Source organism: Periplaneta americana, chromosome 15, assembly GCF_040183065.1.
Source record: "Periplaneta americana isolate PAMFEO1 chromosome 15, P.americana_PAMFEO1_priV1, whole genome shotgun sequence".
NCBI classification, from domain to species: domain Eukaryota; kingdom Metazoa; phylum Arthropoda; class Insecta; order Blattodea; family Blattidae; genus Periplaneta; species Periplaneta americana.
In genome coordinates, this window is record NC_091131.1 from 102,490,893 (window position 1) to 102,508,547 (window position 17,655).

General features: G+C 34.5%; 1 long non-coding RNA gene across 1 annotated transcript in view; it reads right to left on the minus strand.

Moving 5' to 3' along the window:
• The window catches only part of LOC138715654 (uncharacterized), a 92,672-nt gene that overhangs the window by 53,666 nt on the left and 21,351 nt on the right, over positions 1 to 17,655 (minus strand). Inside the window, exon 3 of the long non-coding RNA XR_011336531.1 lies at positions 5,033 to 5,194. This is a non-coding gene — a long non-coding RNA (uncharacterized lncRNA). The remainder of the gene's footprint in view (positions 1 to 5,032; positions 5,195 to 17,655) is intronic.

Here is a 17,655-nt window from a genome sequence, read left to right on the forward strand (position 1 = left end):
TAATACTTCTGGTTATATTAAAATAGCATCATCAGTACTAAGATTATTACGAAAGCCAAATTGATTCATGTGCAATATATTATATTTTTCTAAGAAGTAAATTAAACGTTTTTTATGCATTTTTCTAGAATTTTGGAAACACCAGAAATTAAAGAAATACAAAAGAATAATAATAAAATGTTCTCAATTGGGAAAAATGACTACAGGTATGTGCTATAATGAAATCCGAAAAGGCCTACTTTGTTAAGTTAGGTTATACATGAACGATTTCAATTGCTTACTAGTATAGTAGGCCTACCTATATTAATGCATTTCGAAACACTACCATTTCCACGATTATGGGACATTAAGCTATAATATATATATATATATATATATATATATATATATATATATATATATATATTATTTTAATAGGTTATTTTAGGACGCTTTCTCAACATCTTAGGTTATTTAGCGTCTGAATGAGATGAAGGTGACAATGCCGGTGAAATGAGTCCGGGGTCCAGCACCGAAAGTTACCCAGCATTTGCTCATATTGGGTGGAGGGAAAACCCCGGAAAAAACCTCAACCAGATAACTTGTCCCAACCGGGAATCGAACCCGGGCCACCTGGTTTCGCGGTCAGACGCGCTAGTCGTTACTCCATATATACAGAGTGTTTCAAAAATACGGGGCATAATTTCAGGTATGTATTTCCCACATGTAGACAATCAAAATAGTTCATTACAACATGTGTCCGGAAATGCTTTATTTCCTAGTTATGGCCTTCACAACATTGAAATTCACCGGAACGTTTTTCTTTCCGCAGGTTGTTGCCGTCAAAGGTGACATTAAGAGGGCACTCTGACAGTTCATTCCGAGGCGAAGGTTACATTCAGCGTTGTGTAGGCGTTAGACTGTGCGACATGCATTCAAATCAAGAGCTGGCAGAGATACACTTCATGTACGGTAAGGCGGACGGCAATGCTGCGCTGGCTCGTCGTTTGTACCAGGAGAGGTACCCACAGCGACAATGTCCAGATCGGAAGACATTTGTACGTCTCCATTACTGTCTGTGCGAGTATGGAAAATTTAACTCTCCTGGTTTGGGAAGGGGACGACCAAGATCTACAACTCCAGAAGTACAGGAGGAGATTCTGGAGGCTGTGAACATGACTCCTTCTATCAGCACACGAAGGGTAGCGTTGCAAGTCAATGTTCCTCATACGACTGTCTGGAGACTGTTGAAAGAGTATCAATTGTATCCTTATCATTTGCAACGTGTACAGGCCCTGTCACCAGCAGATTACCCTGCACGAGTTAGGTTCTGTCAGTGGTTCTTGCAGCAGTGTGGTGTAAATCCGAACTTTTCTGCCTTAGTATTATTTACAGATGAAGCACAGTTCACACGAGATGGCATAACAAATTTCCACAATCAGCATGTATGGGCGTATGAAAACCCACGTGCAACTGTTCCATCTCATCACCAGGTGCGGTTCTCCCTCAACATGTGGGCCGGTATCATTGGTGATCGATTAGTTGGACCCCATGTACTTGTAAACAGACTTACGGGGCAGGCGTACACAAACTTCCTGGAAAACACCATACCTCATGTTTTAGAAGACACTCCACTGATCGATCAATCGTCAACACATTCACTTCTTGCATGATGGCGCTCCTGCACACTTCAGTCGTATGGCTCGCCGGTACTTGGATCGAAGGTTTCCTGATCGATGGATAGGTACAGGTGGCCCAATTGCTTGGCCTCCACGCTCACCTGATCTGAACCCTCTCGATTTCTACTTGTGGGGCCATTTAAAATCATTGGTTTATTCGTCTCCGGTGCCTGATTTGGAATCCCTTCGGAATCGAATTGTGGCATGTTCTGAGGACATACGCAATACTCCTGGAGTTTGGGATCGTGTTCGCAGGTCAATGAGACATCGATGTGAGGTCTGTATTCAAGCAGGAGGTGGACATTTTGAACATCTTCTGTAATGACAACGACCTGCGAAAAGAAAAACGTTCCGGTGAATTTAAATGTTGTGAAGGCCATAACTCGGAAATGAAGCATTTCCGGACACATGTTATAATGAACTATTTTGATTGTCTACATGTGGGAAATACATACCTGAAATTATGTCCCGTATTTTTAAACACCCTGTATATATGCTGAAATGTACGAATATGATGAAGAAATATTCTACGAAGATGGTCACAATTCAAATCCTGAATTTATAAACATCCCAAGTCCACTATTTACCGAATTTGACTTTTTATCTGACATGTTGTGTATTGCATAGGTTACCATTCTGTAAAAGAGAATATCCCAAGTCCGACTCTAAGTCTATATTTTTAATCATATCAATATATATTTCAATATTCTTACATGGCAAGCTTATATAGTTTTTATGCTTTCCTGGAAACTTTACTTCGATGAACTTGGGATGATTTTCAATTCAGGTCTTCAATTGCATATTATTTGGAAAAAGTTTTAACGGTTGAACTACCAAGCTTTCGTAATTTATTACGAATTTATCATCATTATTTTGAATGTTTATTAACACAATAACAATGGGCTCAAAATTTAAGGAAGCTTAAGAAAATTCTCGTATGAGGCGTATGTATTGGCTGCAACTTCAGACATATAAGTACTGTAAAATCTGTCATCTAATACATATCTTTTATAGATTTTTGTTTGAACATGTTTGGTGCTAAGTTTAAATTCTTTTGAAAGCTGAATAAAAACATTTTTCTGATATTTAACTATATTTTTTATACCCACAGTTTCATAAAACAGAGAAATTTTCACACGACTCTAATAATAGAATATTGATAATTATCGATATTAACTAATCTCATTTGTTATTGTACATGCGCAGTTTGAAGTAATTTGTTAATAATAAATTAACAAAAGCCGCCCTAAATAAGGGTTCGATAGATCGGCCTACTAATCAGTTCATAAAGAATAATCATTAAAAACAATTGTGTGACAATTTGAAAGAAAAAAAACATTAAGATAAATGATACGAAAATATAGGAAATCATTTACAATACAAGTTTCTTGGGTACAAATGATTAATGTTAATGTCAATGAAAATGTTTCCGTAGAAAAGACAAAAAGTTGTTAAACTCGTTATTCTGATAATGAATATCGAAAAAAAAATTTTAGTGACATGAGTTATTAACAAAGTTAATAAAATCAATTAATGAAAACAGGTCGGTGTTAATTTAGGCTATCTTGAGAGAAATTGTTGAAATAATGGCGAGTGACGCGAGATTATCTCGAGAAAATCTATCTTATAAAATTCCGATTTCGGGCGTGAAAACCTGCTATTCTATCAATCTATATTTTATGAATAAGAAACCGAGATATTTGAAAACAATAAAGATAGGTTAAATTGGGAAATGGATGATAAATCTGATAAACGAATGGAATAATCACATATCACGGATAGCCATAAACAGAATTGTGAAGTCTGTATTGAAAAACAATGTCCAGAAAGACACCTGAACGATGGAAAGGTTTCTTAACTATGAAAACAAGAACCAATTCTTATAGAAGACTAAGAACACAGAGGAATCGTGTTATTTGAGACAATGCTCTATAAGGCACATAAAATACAGACTCTCCCGCAATATAATAAGAAGAATTAATAGACCCTCTCGTAATATGTAATAAAAATAAGAACAAATTCGATTAAACTACAGAAATATCATAATAAGCAAATAAAGTTCTTTCATAAAAGAAAACTCATAAAATAATATATTAATAATAATAATAATAATAATAATAATAATAATAATAATAATAATAGTAAATAAGCGGTTTCTTAAATTGTGTATTACAGAGCAAGAACATTTATTATATTATATTATATTATATTATATTATATTATATTATATTATATTATATTATATTATATTATATATATTTATATAAAAATATGTTGATAACGGATGTACACCGATAAGTAAGTTTTTAATTTGTTATGGGGGCTTTGAATCTCAGGAGGAACAAATTTTATTTTACAACAGCGCAACATAATCTGCTTGGCTCATTACCCAATTTTTTTGCATTGCATTTAATGCATATGTATTTTAACACGATTCAATTGAGCATAGTTAAAATTTGGATTATAAAATAATGGAATGCTAAGCTAACATATTATTATTGCATACTAAATCAATACACTCTTGTGGTTCGTTAATTCTCTGAGATAAACATTATTTTAAGAAATACAGGAAACGAATACACAGAATAGCCTATCAAGTTGTTTTTGCATAAGAAGCTATTTTAATCTTACCTGTCCTCAATTCAGTCCGAAGTTACTGTAATAACATTATAGCATTATGTCCATATAGAGAAACTACACTTTCCAATGGTGAAATAATCATTAATTATACAAATCGGTTAATTTAGCTTCCGATATTACTTCATACAAACACAGAAACATTCTCTGTAGGCTATGATTCATACCTTTCGATTGTTGTTGACCAAGGCCCCTTATAGACGAATTCATTTATTTCATTACACCGCCTTAGATGGCAGTTATTTTAATTTAAAACTCATTTATCTCATTAAATATCAGTCCTATCAAAATTTTTCAAAGAATAAAACTTATCGGAAATGATTTTTAAAGAAATTTTTGTTATGTAACATTTTTTCACAAAAATCAATATAAGCGAGATATTTCGATTTATTTAATTCAGACCCCCTTATAACCCCCCTTTTAAATAATGTATTTTGAATGCCATGTAGCCTAAAATCTAAGTTACAACGAACTTAATTCATATTCCAATGTTAATCGAAATCGGTTCAGCCATTATCGCGTGAAAAGGTAACAAATAGACAGACAGACAGACAGACAGACAAACAAAAATTTCAAAAAGACGATTTTCGGTTTCAGGGTGGTTAATTATATATGTTAGAACCAATTATTTTTGGAAAATCGAAAATTACCAGAAAAATTTCGGCTACAGATTTATTATTAGTATAGATATAGAAACTTGGACCATTAGAACACAGTAATCCAAATTATATACATACCCACAGCACAACTGGATTTATGAAGGTCGGCGAAGAAATCCAAAAGAGAGAAGATCGGAAGTAGTGCTGTAAGAGAAATTCTTCTTCTTCTGCTTCTTCTTCTTCCTTTTCTACAGTCCAAACTGAACCCTGGCCTCCTCAATCCTTCGCCTCCATTCCTCTCTGTAGAGAAATTATGAAGATCAAAAATAATATTTTAGAAGTAATAAAAAAGAAAAAATTAAGACGATGTGAGGTGGAGTGAAGAAAGGGGAGATAAAATAATCGGGTAGTTCCGACGGATTATGGTTGGATGTGTATCGACAGAATTTCTTAAATAAATAAATTAAGCCTATTAGTCCTACTATATAATACTGTATACTGAATTTATTAACATAGTGTTATATTTATTCTGTAATTTGCCAATTATAGCTACATTTTACATTTTTGGCTATGATATCTATACTTAACTCTTTTTAATTTATTTTTATTTGGTATTTTTCATTTATATCTATATCTGTGTCTTTTATTTAGGTAGTATCTATTTGTTTTTTTTTTTTTTTTTTTTTTTTTTTTTTTTTTTTTTTAATTTGTAATTACACTTGTATCTTACATTTGTTTCTGTTTTATCTCTTTTTTCATGTTATATGCAATTCTGTGTTTTTTTAACAAATATGTACTGTCTATTGTAATTGGGGCTTTGCCCTGTTATAGACATAAATAAATAAATAAATAAATAAATAAATAAATAAATAAATAAAGAAGAGAATGCAGCAGATAGAACAATGAGATCATTAAATTCATTTTGGATGAAGGAAGATTATTGTATTATAGAAAAGATCTTAATAAAATTAGTAATTGAATTTAAAAATTAGACAGATAAAACATTACGGTTTTCTGTGCGTAAAGATCTGTTTTAATTCTACCATATTGCGCATTTGTGCTCAGGCCTCGATTCACTCTGGAGTTACCGTAATGATATATAGACTATGTCCATCTAGAGGAGCTACACTTTCCACTGGTGAAAGAATTATCCAAATCTTCTGAGATTACTTCATACAAACACACATTCTCTCTTTACATATTAATAATGATAAACATTTATATGCACATAGATTGCAATGACATCCATACAATAATAGTATTAACTGAACATCTTCCGTTTTCTGTGCAAGTCATTAGTTTTCACTTCATTGTTAGTCTATTTGAGGCGGCACTGATATAAAAATAATTATTTTGAAACTCGCATATCTTGTTAAATATCAGTCCCATCAAAATTTTGCATAGACCAATACTTGTTGGAAACATTTTTAAAGAAACTTTTGTATTTAATTAATATTAATATTAGAGGAGAAAAATTCGCTCCGGCGCCGGAAATCGAACCCGGGTCCTCGGTTCTACGTACCAAGCGCTCTCACCATTGAGCTACGCCGAAGTCCAATCCACAGCACCAGATCGAACTCCCCTCCTCCAGTGTCTTTCCCTTAGTGGCCTGACTCCAAGTTGGACATGTATGTTGACATTTACTAAAGATTAATCTTTAGTAAATTCTTCTAGCAACAGAGCATATTTCTGTACACATTACTGTGGAATCCTGGCCTCCAAGTCACTCAACTGAGTGCGCTCCTTGTATAATGGCAGTTGACTTAATAAAAGGTCTCATGAGAGCTAATTATATACATTATGTTTACACCGATTATTATTGTAAAAGCAAAAAATATAATAAAAATTGAAGTTACAGTTTTATTACTAGTATAGGTAGAGATATGAAGATTTAGGTTCGCCTACCTTTTGTAGGATTTGTATGTATAACCTTTTTTCTTATGTTTGTCCTATTATGTACACCGTAGCTCAATGGTGAGAGTGCTTGGTACGTAGAACCAAGGACCCGGGTTCGATCCCCTGCGCCGGAGCGAATTTTTCTCCTCTAATATTGTACCATAACAGATATATTATGTAGGACCAAAAAATAATCTTTAGTAAATTTATTGTATTTAACATTTTTCTAAAAAATCAATAATAAGCGAGATATTTCGATTTATTAATTTCAGGCCCCCTTACAACCCCTGTTATAAATAAAGTCTTTTGAATGTTATATGGCCTAAATTTTAAGTGGGATCAAACGTAATTTATATACTAATATATCCGACGTCGGGGTTGTATCCGGCGTGGCTTAGTGGATAAAGCATCAGCACGTAGAGCTGAAAACCCGGGTTCAAGTCCCGGCGCCGGAGAGAATTTTTCTCCGTTCCATTACTCTTTCATCGTTATATACTAATGTTAATAGAAATCGGTTCGGTCAATATCGCCTGAAAAGGTAACAAACATACAGACACAAACGAAAATTTAAAAAATGCGATTTTTTTTGTCTCATGAGAGCTAATTATATACAGTATGTTTACACCGATTATTATTGCAAAAGCAAAAAATATCATAAAAATTGAAGTTACAGTTTTATTACTAGTATAGGTAGAGAAATGAAGATTTAGGCAGATCTCTTGACGGTACCCGGTGCAGGCATGGCTGCCCGGAGATTGAAACTTTAGCACACGTCTTGGGATTCTGTGAACAGGGATTGCTCTTGAGGAACTCTAGACATCATCTTATAAGATTCAAAATTGCTGCCGCATTAAGAAATAAGGGCTGGATAGTAGAAGAAGAAATCTCCTGTCTAGCTGAAAATGGGTCAACGAGACCAGTAGATATTTTAGCGTACATTGCATTGTACGCTAAACAGGGCATCACTGTGGACCCCACGATACGTTCTGAAGTAGGATGTCATCAGTCAGCCGAGGTCCATCATGAGAAGTCAATCTATGAGCCTACAGTCAACTATTTCAAGCTGAAATATGCCTTAATTCAAGTTGAGGTATTCGGCTTGCTCATAGGTGCTCGAGGGACTATACCAATTTTTTTCGAAGAATTTCGAGGCAGTTTGCTCTGTCAACATCCCTGAGGGAAGACATTGCGATAATTGTGTTAAAAAAGCCTGTCAAATCCTAATTAATCACACGGTACCACATTAATAGTAATTGTAATTTTTCATGCCCTTTTCTTGGTTTCCTTTTTTAAAATTTTTATATCTATGTTTACGTAAGTATATTAATTTTTGTGAGGATATACTGAGTCCGTAAGGGCTACCCTCAGTAGGGGGCAGTTTTTGTAATAAAATAATAAAGATATGTTACATATGCCCTATTTTTTCTACATTTATATCTTCCATAACTTCTGGGAAAAATGTACCCAAAATTGAGGAATTCAACATTGTAAGATATGGAAGTACATATTCTCCTTAAGATGCTGACAACATGCGTGCACTATACATATTGAAAGGATTGATAAGCTCTTAATTTCATTCAGTGGTCTATATTGATCCAGATAGCTCAAACAAGAAAGGATGAGTATTAGAATGAGCAAACGCGAAATGTGACCGCGCGCACGGCGGGGTCGAGCGAACGGACTCGTTGGTTCAGGAAGCGAGTGTACCGGTGACGTCAGATGTACCGTTCGTTTTCATGACATGGCGTGTTTTGAGCAGCACCGCCGGGGTTCTTCGATGGTCATCAACTGAGTCTTGCTCTCGCACGCACCAGCTTCCCGCCCGCCAGCTCGGGTCTTGCGTGTCTCGATCACATGGGACAAACCCCTGTCAAAGGGAGACATGGGGTCGAGCCGAGACAGAATGACGCTCCGAGCGAAGAGCATCTCGTCCCAGACTTTCTCACCCTCCATCACTTATTTCTCACATAGATCAAAAGTCGCGTGATTCTCGGAACATTTTGTCTACAGACACTTTTCTTGCCACAACATTTTTCTATTATTATACAAGGGAATCACAAGTCAGCTTCGGTGGTCTGGTGGCTAACATACTTGCCACGGTATCACGGTATCCGAAATGTAACTTTTCATTCTGAAAAGAAAGTTTAAAATGATGCATTTGTTCGGATCAAATTTCTGCACATTTAAAAACGGTTTTAAAAATAGTTTTAAAATTCACATTTAAGGGACAAAACTAAATTCTTTCAATTATTTATTATAATACACTGCTCTCTTAAATTGACTTAACATATTGGAAATTAAAATCAATGGCTTCTCCAAAACGCGCTATGATATGTTTCATATAAAACAATTTTTATTTCGAAAAGGAAGCAAAAACGAGCAAAATTGTATGATTTTTTTTGTTGAAAACATCTCAAAGAATAACCCCCAAAAATTAATGACATTACTTACAGTTCACTCTGTATACATACATAATATGAATGTATATAGGCTATATCCCGTTTTACAAAGCATACACATTTTCCCGGAACCCGTGATTACAAAAATTCACGATTCTTCCGTCCATTCTCGTCTGTTTACTCATAATTATAAATTTTCATCAATATTTCAATTCTCTCATTTGTTGTGTTGATGTTCCGTATCTCGCCTTCTTTTTTCTTCTTCTTTTGCCCTGTAGCGTCCATTTAATATTCCTTTGGGTACCGTTTAATTTATGTAACTCTTTTAGTGTGTCTGTACCATTCCAATTTATTTTTATTTATGACATGTAAAATTTAATTCTCAACATCCATTTTTCCTCTAATAATTTTATTTTTCTTTCTAATTTCATCTTTCCCAGATATTCCTTGCAGAAAGTTTCCAAAAGTCCACTATACTGCCATACCTTTAATTGAGGATTCGGAGTCCATACTTTGGAGCCATAAGTCACAATACTTCTGTGGTTTTAAAAAATTGATTGTATATTTTTCTTTTGTAGCATGGTTATCCTATAAAGCCCTATTTCGGATAGATATAGTCGACTTTCCTGAATTGATTCTTGTTTTGATCTTCTTGTCTTGTTCCCCGTAACTTGTAATTTTCACTCTCATAACTTGTACAGACCAGTAACAAAATTTTGGGCCACTTGAATTTTGCAAGTTCCATGTTCCTGAGCATGCGCAGTATGTTACTCCAAGATAATTGTATTCTTCTGCATGTGCAATAATGCCCATTCCTTCTTAAAGTATTAAATCTTGATCAGTATCTTCAACAATCATATTGTTTTTCCCCATGTTTACATTTAGACCTGAATTTTATATTTCTGTATCAATTCCCTGTGATTGTACTCTGTAACTTCATATTCTTGAGCTAAAATCAGCTGATCATCAAATTATAGGCCTATATGGACATAACAAATTTGTTTGTCATCAATCTGAATTCCAATATTCTTACATTTCTTACATTTTTTTTCTTTCAAATCTTTAAAGTTTTCAGTGATTTATCCCAACCTCTATTTGTTTTCCGTCCATTGAAGTTCATTTAAATTTTGAAGTCTCTCTTCCTTTATCCTTACATTATTATTATTATTATTATTATTATTATTATTATTATTATTATCATTATTATTGTTATGTGGAAGAAGAAATCAAGATCGGTCTCTCAAGAGACTTATAAACTAAAGCATTATGTAAAACCGAACACAGGCTATGGGGCTTGCATCCCTGATTGCTTGATGACGAGGACGATGACGATTATCTTGATTCTTGTATACAGAATAATTCTGAACTATTTGGAACACTTGTAAATTCAGGGAATATGACTTTTTAATGGCATGTGCAACATTTTGGTGACCTCTAACGAGCTTCATAATGGCAATTTCGTTATTCTTTTGGTCTTTCCCAATGGTCTTTATAAATTTTCAAATTTACGCGTAGTGTATGGCAATTTGACGCAGAAATCTATTGTGCCAACTTTCAGCGACTTTTGTGGTGCGTTGTTGATCTGTCAAAACTTGTAGGAATGATGGTGGTAACAAAAATATTGGTAATATAATAAATGATTGACTTTATTTTATTTGAAATAGCACTGCTTCGTTCCCCTAATAAATATTTTAAGAATCCAGCACTTATTAACTTTCCATCTTAACGTTTTCACGAATTCTTACAAAATATTACAATGATTTAGCTTGGGAACAAAGGACATTGTAGAATTTGGACAATACTCATAAATTAGTGAACATGAAAGCTATGGAACAAAACAGAAATTGACTTAAAGTGAGTGGACTTTTAAAAAGTGAACATTAAATACAATGAACAAAGGAATATGTAGACATAAATATGATTGGATATTGCATCTATGGACGAAATGTCTTGAAACCGTAGTGAAATCTTGAGGATAGTATAGATTTTTATTCTTCTGAGGATGGAACCTGGCTCTGTCAGGACTGAAGCATGGGATTCACGAATACCACTACGCTACCTATCAGACTTGGCATATTATAGGTCGCACAATAGACCAATGTAAGCCTGAGTGCAAGAATCCGTCCCGGGTTCGGCCATCGAAAAGCCAAGCCAAAGCCCCTAAAGAATGAACTGCATGTCAGTTTTATGCACCTCGTTCATCGGCAAGTTCCTCCATCCACCACATCAAGAGTCCCTTTTCAGCCTTCTATACCCATAATGCCATCTCCTATTGACGGTCTTCCGTACCACAGATCGTCCAGGAGAAGATAGTCTTCCATTACGAATCTTCTAGAACTGTTACACTGCTACAGTCGTGTTTACTGGAGTCGGGATTGAACTCGGGTTCATTTGCATGGCAGTAACAAGCACAAGCTCTCAGCCAGTAAGGCTACATTTGTAAGGTTTAAACCCGAAACCTCAAATCTACTGAAAAACGCGATGCATTTTTACGGGAAATAAAAAAAAATTCCTAGTAGGCCTATAGCTTTCTGCGTAAATTTATGGCACTTGAAAGAAATCTGTGCCTGAGTAAAATTCATCGGCTTTCGCCAACATTAGAATTCAACTTCGGAACTAGCACAATGAATCCACACGAGTGGCCTGTGGTGTTCCATCCTCCACCATCCATCAAAACCTTTTCTATTATCGTCTATCATTCATTCATAGTGTTCTGACCAAAGGCAGGCCTGTCACTGCAAACCCAGCATTCTCCAATCGTTTCTATTTTCAGTCTTCCTCTTGGTCTCGCCATATGATCCATTTCTCTTAATGTATATGATTTTTTCTGCCCGAACTTTTCTCTCGCTCACCATTCCTTCCAGTTTCTTTTCAGCCAATTTCTTTTTCTCTTCATCAGTTTTAGCATTATTCTTTCTCCACACACTCTTTCCAGCACAGTTCCATTTCACATGCTCCATTATTCCACATTTCAAATGCTTCTAGTCGTTTCTCTTCACTTCGTCGTAATGTCCATGTTCCTTCCACATATAATGCCACACCCCATACAAATCATTTCACTAGTCTCTTCCTTAGTTCCCTCCTCCCCCAGAGGTTAGCAGAAGATACTCATTTTTATATTAAAAGCTTCCTTTGCTATTGCTATTCTCCTTCTGACTTCCTGGCAGCAGCTCATGTTACTGCTTATAGTAAACCTCAAGTATCTGAAGCTATCCACTTGTTCTACTGCCTCGTTTAGAATTCACAATTAACCTTCTTTAATATTCTTCCGATAATCATGGTCTTCATCTTGTTTGCATTTATATTCATCCCATACTGATCACAGCTATCGTTCAGTTCCAGTAGCATATCACTTAGTATCATCTCCTCTACTGCTAGAAATATCATATCGCCACAGGCGTAGTTCAGTCGGCTGAGACGCTTGCTGGCAGGCTTGAGCGCGGGTTCGATTTCCGCTTGGGCTGATTACCTGGTTGATTTTTTACAGAGGTTTTCCCCCTCCGTAAGGAAAATGTCAGGTAATCTAAGGCGAATCCTCGGCCTCATCTCGCCAAATACCGTCTCGCTGTCACCAATCCCATCGACGCTAAATAACCGAGTAGTTGATACAGAGTCGTTAAATAACAAACTAAAAAAAAAAAGACAAACAAAAAACAACTTCATATCATCAGCAAATCTTATGCGCTTTACTTTCCTTCCTCTCACTATCACCCCTTCCATGTTCTGAAATCAGTTCTTCACCAAATCCTCCAAATAGATGTTGAACAAGGTAGGTGATAAAGGACATTCTTGTCTCACTCCTCTCCCTATTTCACTTTCTTCTGACATATTATCCGTCATAAATTCCAAGTGGATCTGAACCCTGATACTCGACTACTTAAACTTTCGGCTAAGGGTGCTTAGATGTTTATTTACTACAGTATTTCCTTTACCCGTAAGTATCGGATATTAGCGCCATTTACAATAATGTAAGTGAATTTTCGATGTAATAAGTTCATCATACTTATAGAGGGCGTGTTTCGTAAATACAATAAACATGTAATGTGAGTGAATTTTCGATGTAATAAGTTCATCATACTTATAGAAGGCGTGTTTCGTAAATACAATAAACATGTAATTTCTTTTTTTGTCAGTATGATTAAAATTATTAGTTGCACCGTCGTAAAGTCAGTGAAGCCGGTCGAAAGGTTCTTGGGATTCCATGTATACGAAGAGCACACAGCTATGTTACCTAGTGACGAGACGCCCCAAGGCATGGGACCGTTATTTCACCAGTCTCTCACGACTCCTGATTCACCACCTGCCAGTCCGACAACCGCTGCCATCTCTGGGCTGTTCTCTTTACTACGCACACACATCTATCGAATCAGAACTCGATATATTGAAATTCATTATCAACTGCAATTTGAATAGCGGGTGTATTTTTTTTAATTCGTGGATTTTTGGTTTCGCGAGAATATCAGCAACAAAACATACACAAATTATCGTAGTAATTTTTCAATTCATAAAATTAGTTAATCAGTTCATGTTCATTTATAACAAATGAGAAAGTAGTATTTTCAATATACTATATAACAAATTAATTGTATAATTCACAAGTCTCTCGACACATGTTCTTTTTTAAATTAAAATATATCATTACCCAAATTTAACGAAACCTTGTTTTGATTTATACAAGTCAATAAGATTCTTTAATTTTTTTTTTATTTTGGTCCTTTTAATTCCTTCATTCTTATATTTTCTTCTCCATATTTCCATCTTTACCTTCCCCCTTTTTCTATTAGTCCTTGCCTTTCAGTTTCCTTTTTCATTCTTTTTTCTCTTTCATTATGTTTTCTTCATTCCTTACAGTGTTTCTTCACTTAATTCTTTGTCGCCATTTCCTGTTCCTTTCTAGTGTTTTTCCTTCTCGCTATCTGTCACTTTCTTTCCTTTCCCATCTTTTATTCATTTTTAAATATTTTTCATTTACTTCTTTCCTCCTGTTGTTTCTTCTCTACTTTCAGTTATGATTTGTTCCTTTTTCATTATTTTTGTTTCTTTTTTTCGTCTTAGTTATTCTATCTAATTTTATTTTTTGTTTTCCTTACCTGTATAATTCTCTAAACCGAATTATATATACATATAAAAAAACCGCAGTAACTAAAGTAGATGAACTAAAGTATATAAAGGTGTAGGAATCGTGAAAGCAACCGAAATCATGAAGAAGACTTTATTTATATTCCTTTCTTCCTCCCTTTCCTCCATTTAGTTTTCTTTTTGTTATTCTTTTCTTCCCGTATGTAATTATGTGTCAAATCACCTTCCTTTCCTGTTTTCCTCCCTTTATTCAATTTTATTTTCTATCTATTTCATTCTCTTTCTCAGTATTTTGCCTTTCCTTCTTTCTTCCTCTTTGTTCTTTCTTTGCATTTTGACTTGACGTCCTTTAAATCTTCTTACTGTATTAACTTTATTTACATTCCATTCTTCTTTATCTTTTTCCACTTTCTTTCATCTCCTTCCCACTTATATTTTTTATTTTTATATTCTTTTCCTTTCCTTTGTTTTTATACTTTCTTTTCTCGTTTATTTTCAGTCTTGGTTTATTTGTTCCCATTATGTTTCCTTCTATGCGTCTATGTACCCTACTTACCTACCTATCGATCCAACCATCCCCCTCTCTTTACCCCATACCCCCCCCCCTCTCTCTCTCTCCCCACACATCCATCTCTGGTCATCTCCATTTCCATCTCTATCCATATCCCTACTTCTATCAATCAATATAATACAGTGCATATTAAACAATCAATAGGTCTATCTTACTTTATCACGTAGAACTACAATTATTTAGGTAATTTTGTACCAGTCGGGATAACTTTGTACCAGTTTCCAGTTTTACTAGTAGATTTAATTTCACATTTTCTGATTTAATTTCACATTTTCTAAGTGTGATATCTAGGGCTATGAAAAGGGAGCAGTTAAAGTTAGTGATGGTACCGAGTATAGCTGTATATTATTCTGTTTTTTTTTTGGCAATACAGGATGCCTGGGCAGACTTTTTTTTTATTAATTATATATTATATAGGCGATAGAACTGCACCTTGAGGAACACCTGCATTTATTGTTTTTTCAGAAGAGGGTGTGTTATTATTTCTCACTTTGAAGGTCCTTTCTGATAGAAAGCTGTTAATGATGTGAACATAGGTATAGGGTTACCATCCGTCCGGCAAAAGGAGGACATGTCCTCTTTATTAATCATTTTATTCTGTCTGGCAGGCATTTAAAAAAAAATTGAAATGTCCGTCATTTCGCATTTAAAGTAGAATTAATATGAATATTGAATAATGTGCGATATTGTGCACAGAATATCTAAACAAATGGTGAAAACCTATGAAACAATTTAACTGCTTTCAATGGTTGAAGCTGGAGCACATAAAAAACATAAAATATGATGACCTATTGACATGCATTGAATTCTTACACTCTAAAAACGTCACAATTCATGATTCTAAGCTATTTCATCAATTTTATTCTGCAATGTACAAAGATATGTCAATCAAGTTAATTTTTGACAAAAATTTAAGCTTAGGTAAACAATGTTGCAAATTCTTCAGTTCCAATAGTTCTGCGAGCACAAACTTTTTCAGAACTCTTAAAAATTTGTCAATTCTATTTATTTATCCCAAGTCACAATGGGAGTGCTGAGAGACTATTTTCCCTAATATCTGCTTAATGGACAAAAGAATGAAATCGCATGCTAACGGAGACAGTCAGAGGTATCATCATAGTGAAATATAATTTCAAGGACATGTTCTGTGAACAGTTCCATAGTTATTTGTTACAAGATAGAAGTTTGTCTCTTCAGGCTCTTGTGCACAAAGTGCGCTCCACCGATAAGTAGGGTACAGATGTAATACTGATCCACAACTAGTGAGAGAACTAACTAAGGTGAGCCATTGTTTTTATCTTTACTTAATATTTGTTCATAGTCTACCATTTTTTAAAAAGTCCTCCTTTTTTCAGTAATGTCGTCTTATTTTAGATTCCATGTCCTCCTATAGAATTTCTTCTTATGGTAACCCTACATAGGTACTTGGAAGATCAGATAGTGTTAACTTTGTAAGTAAATCTTGAATCAGTAGAGTGTTGAAACTGTACCATTTTTGTTGTGAAATAAATTTTAAAATGATTCTTTCCAGGATATTAATCATCGTAGATATTTAATAAAGTAAATTTTCCGGATATAATGCGCCTGGTTTTGGCAGTGCAACAGCAACTCCTTTCATAGGGGAAATAATTTAAAATGAAGACGTTAAAAATTTGTGTGCAGTATGTTAAAGCTGGTAAAGGAAGATTTTGTAATAATTGATTTTGAACACTATCAGGCCCACAGATTTCATAGGATTTATACTTAACTATATTTCTTACTTCTGAAGAATAAATGATTCCTGGTGAACTTTCTGAAATATAATTTTCACATATCACGAGTGAAACGACCATTACTTATTGGAAGATTGTTTGAAACCTCGACTGTAAATATCTGCTTTCTTCGACTGCTAAAAGGAGAGGGTGTGCTCGATTCACTAACCTTACAATTACTTGTCTAATATCCAATATAGGCTATGGAATTCTTTCAAACATCAAAGTCGCTATCTTTCACTTTAAAACACACTACAAAAACATCTTAACACAAAGACAAAACATACAAATAAATACAACTTAACAGGTGTACACACACTATCAATGCAATAGTTACAACGACTTCTACATCGGACAAATTGGAAGATCATTTCAAACAAGTTATAAGAAACATATCATAGCCATAAGCAAACTACACAACAATTCAACCTAGAAGAACACATCACAACTACACAAGGTTGCCATACATCCTGAAAAAGTGGGATTGTTCTGAATTTTAGCTTCAGGAAAGATGTCTCGCCTGAATTTTTAATTACTTGCAAATGTGCTGAATTTTTAACATCACTAAACAAAAATTAGAGCCTCTCCCTCTGGGCATACTTTCTTTGTGAGTTTGTAAACATTATCTTACTAAGATCTAATTTATCATTCAAAGACAAGTTGGCTAAGTATTTTCCTTGCTGTTGAAAGAATCTTCCCAAGTTTGAGGTGTTGAAATCTTATTTTTCGTGAGTTGACTGCTGTCTTAGACTTCTGGAATGCTTTTTTGAAAATCCTCTTGCAAAGACCTACCTTTATTTTATACAGTCACAATTCTATTTATTCCAGCAAGTCATTCTGAAAGTAGAAAAGGTCTGTATCTGTGAGGTTGTTTAAGTATTAGACTGCCTTGTAGAAAATCTTACACAGAGGAGAAATCAAATTTTTCTTCTTATTTACATAAAAAAATTCTAGATGATATTGATAAAAGTATTGGGAGGTTTCATAATGAAGTGAGAGATTTTTATATATTAGTAACATGTTTGAAGTATCTTGAACAGTGACTGAGTTGTTTTGCTGATATTC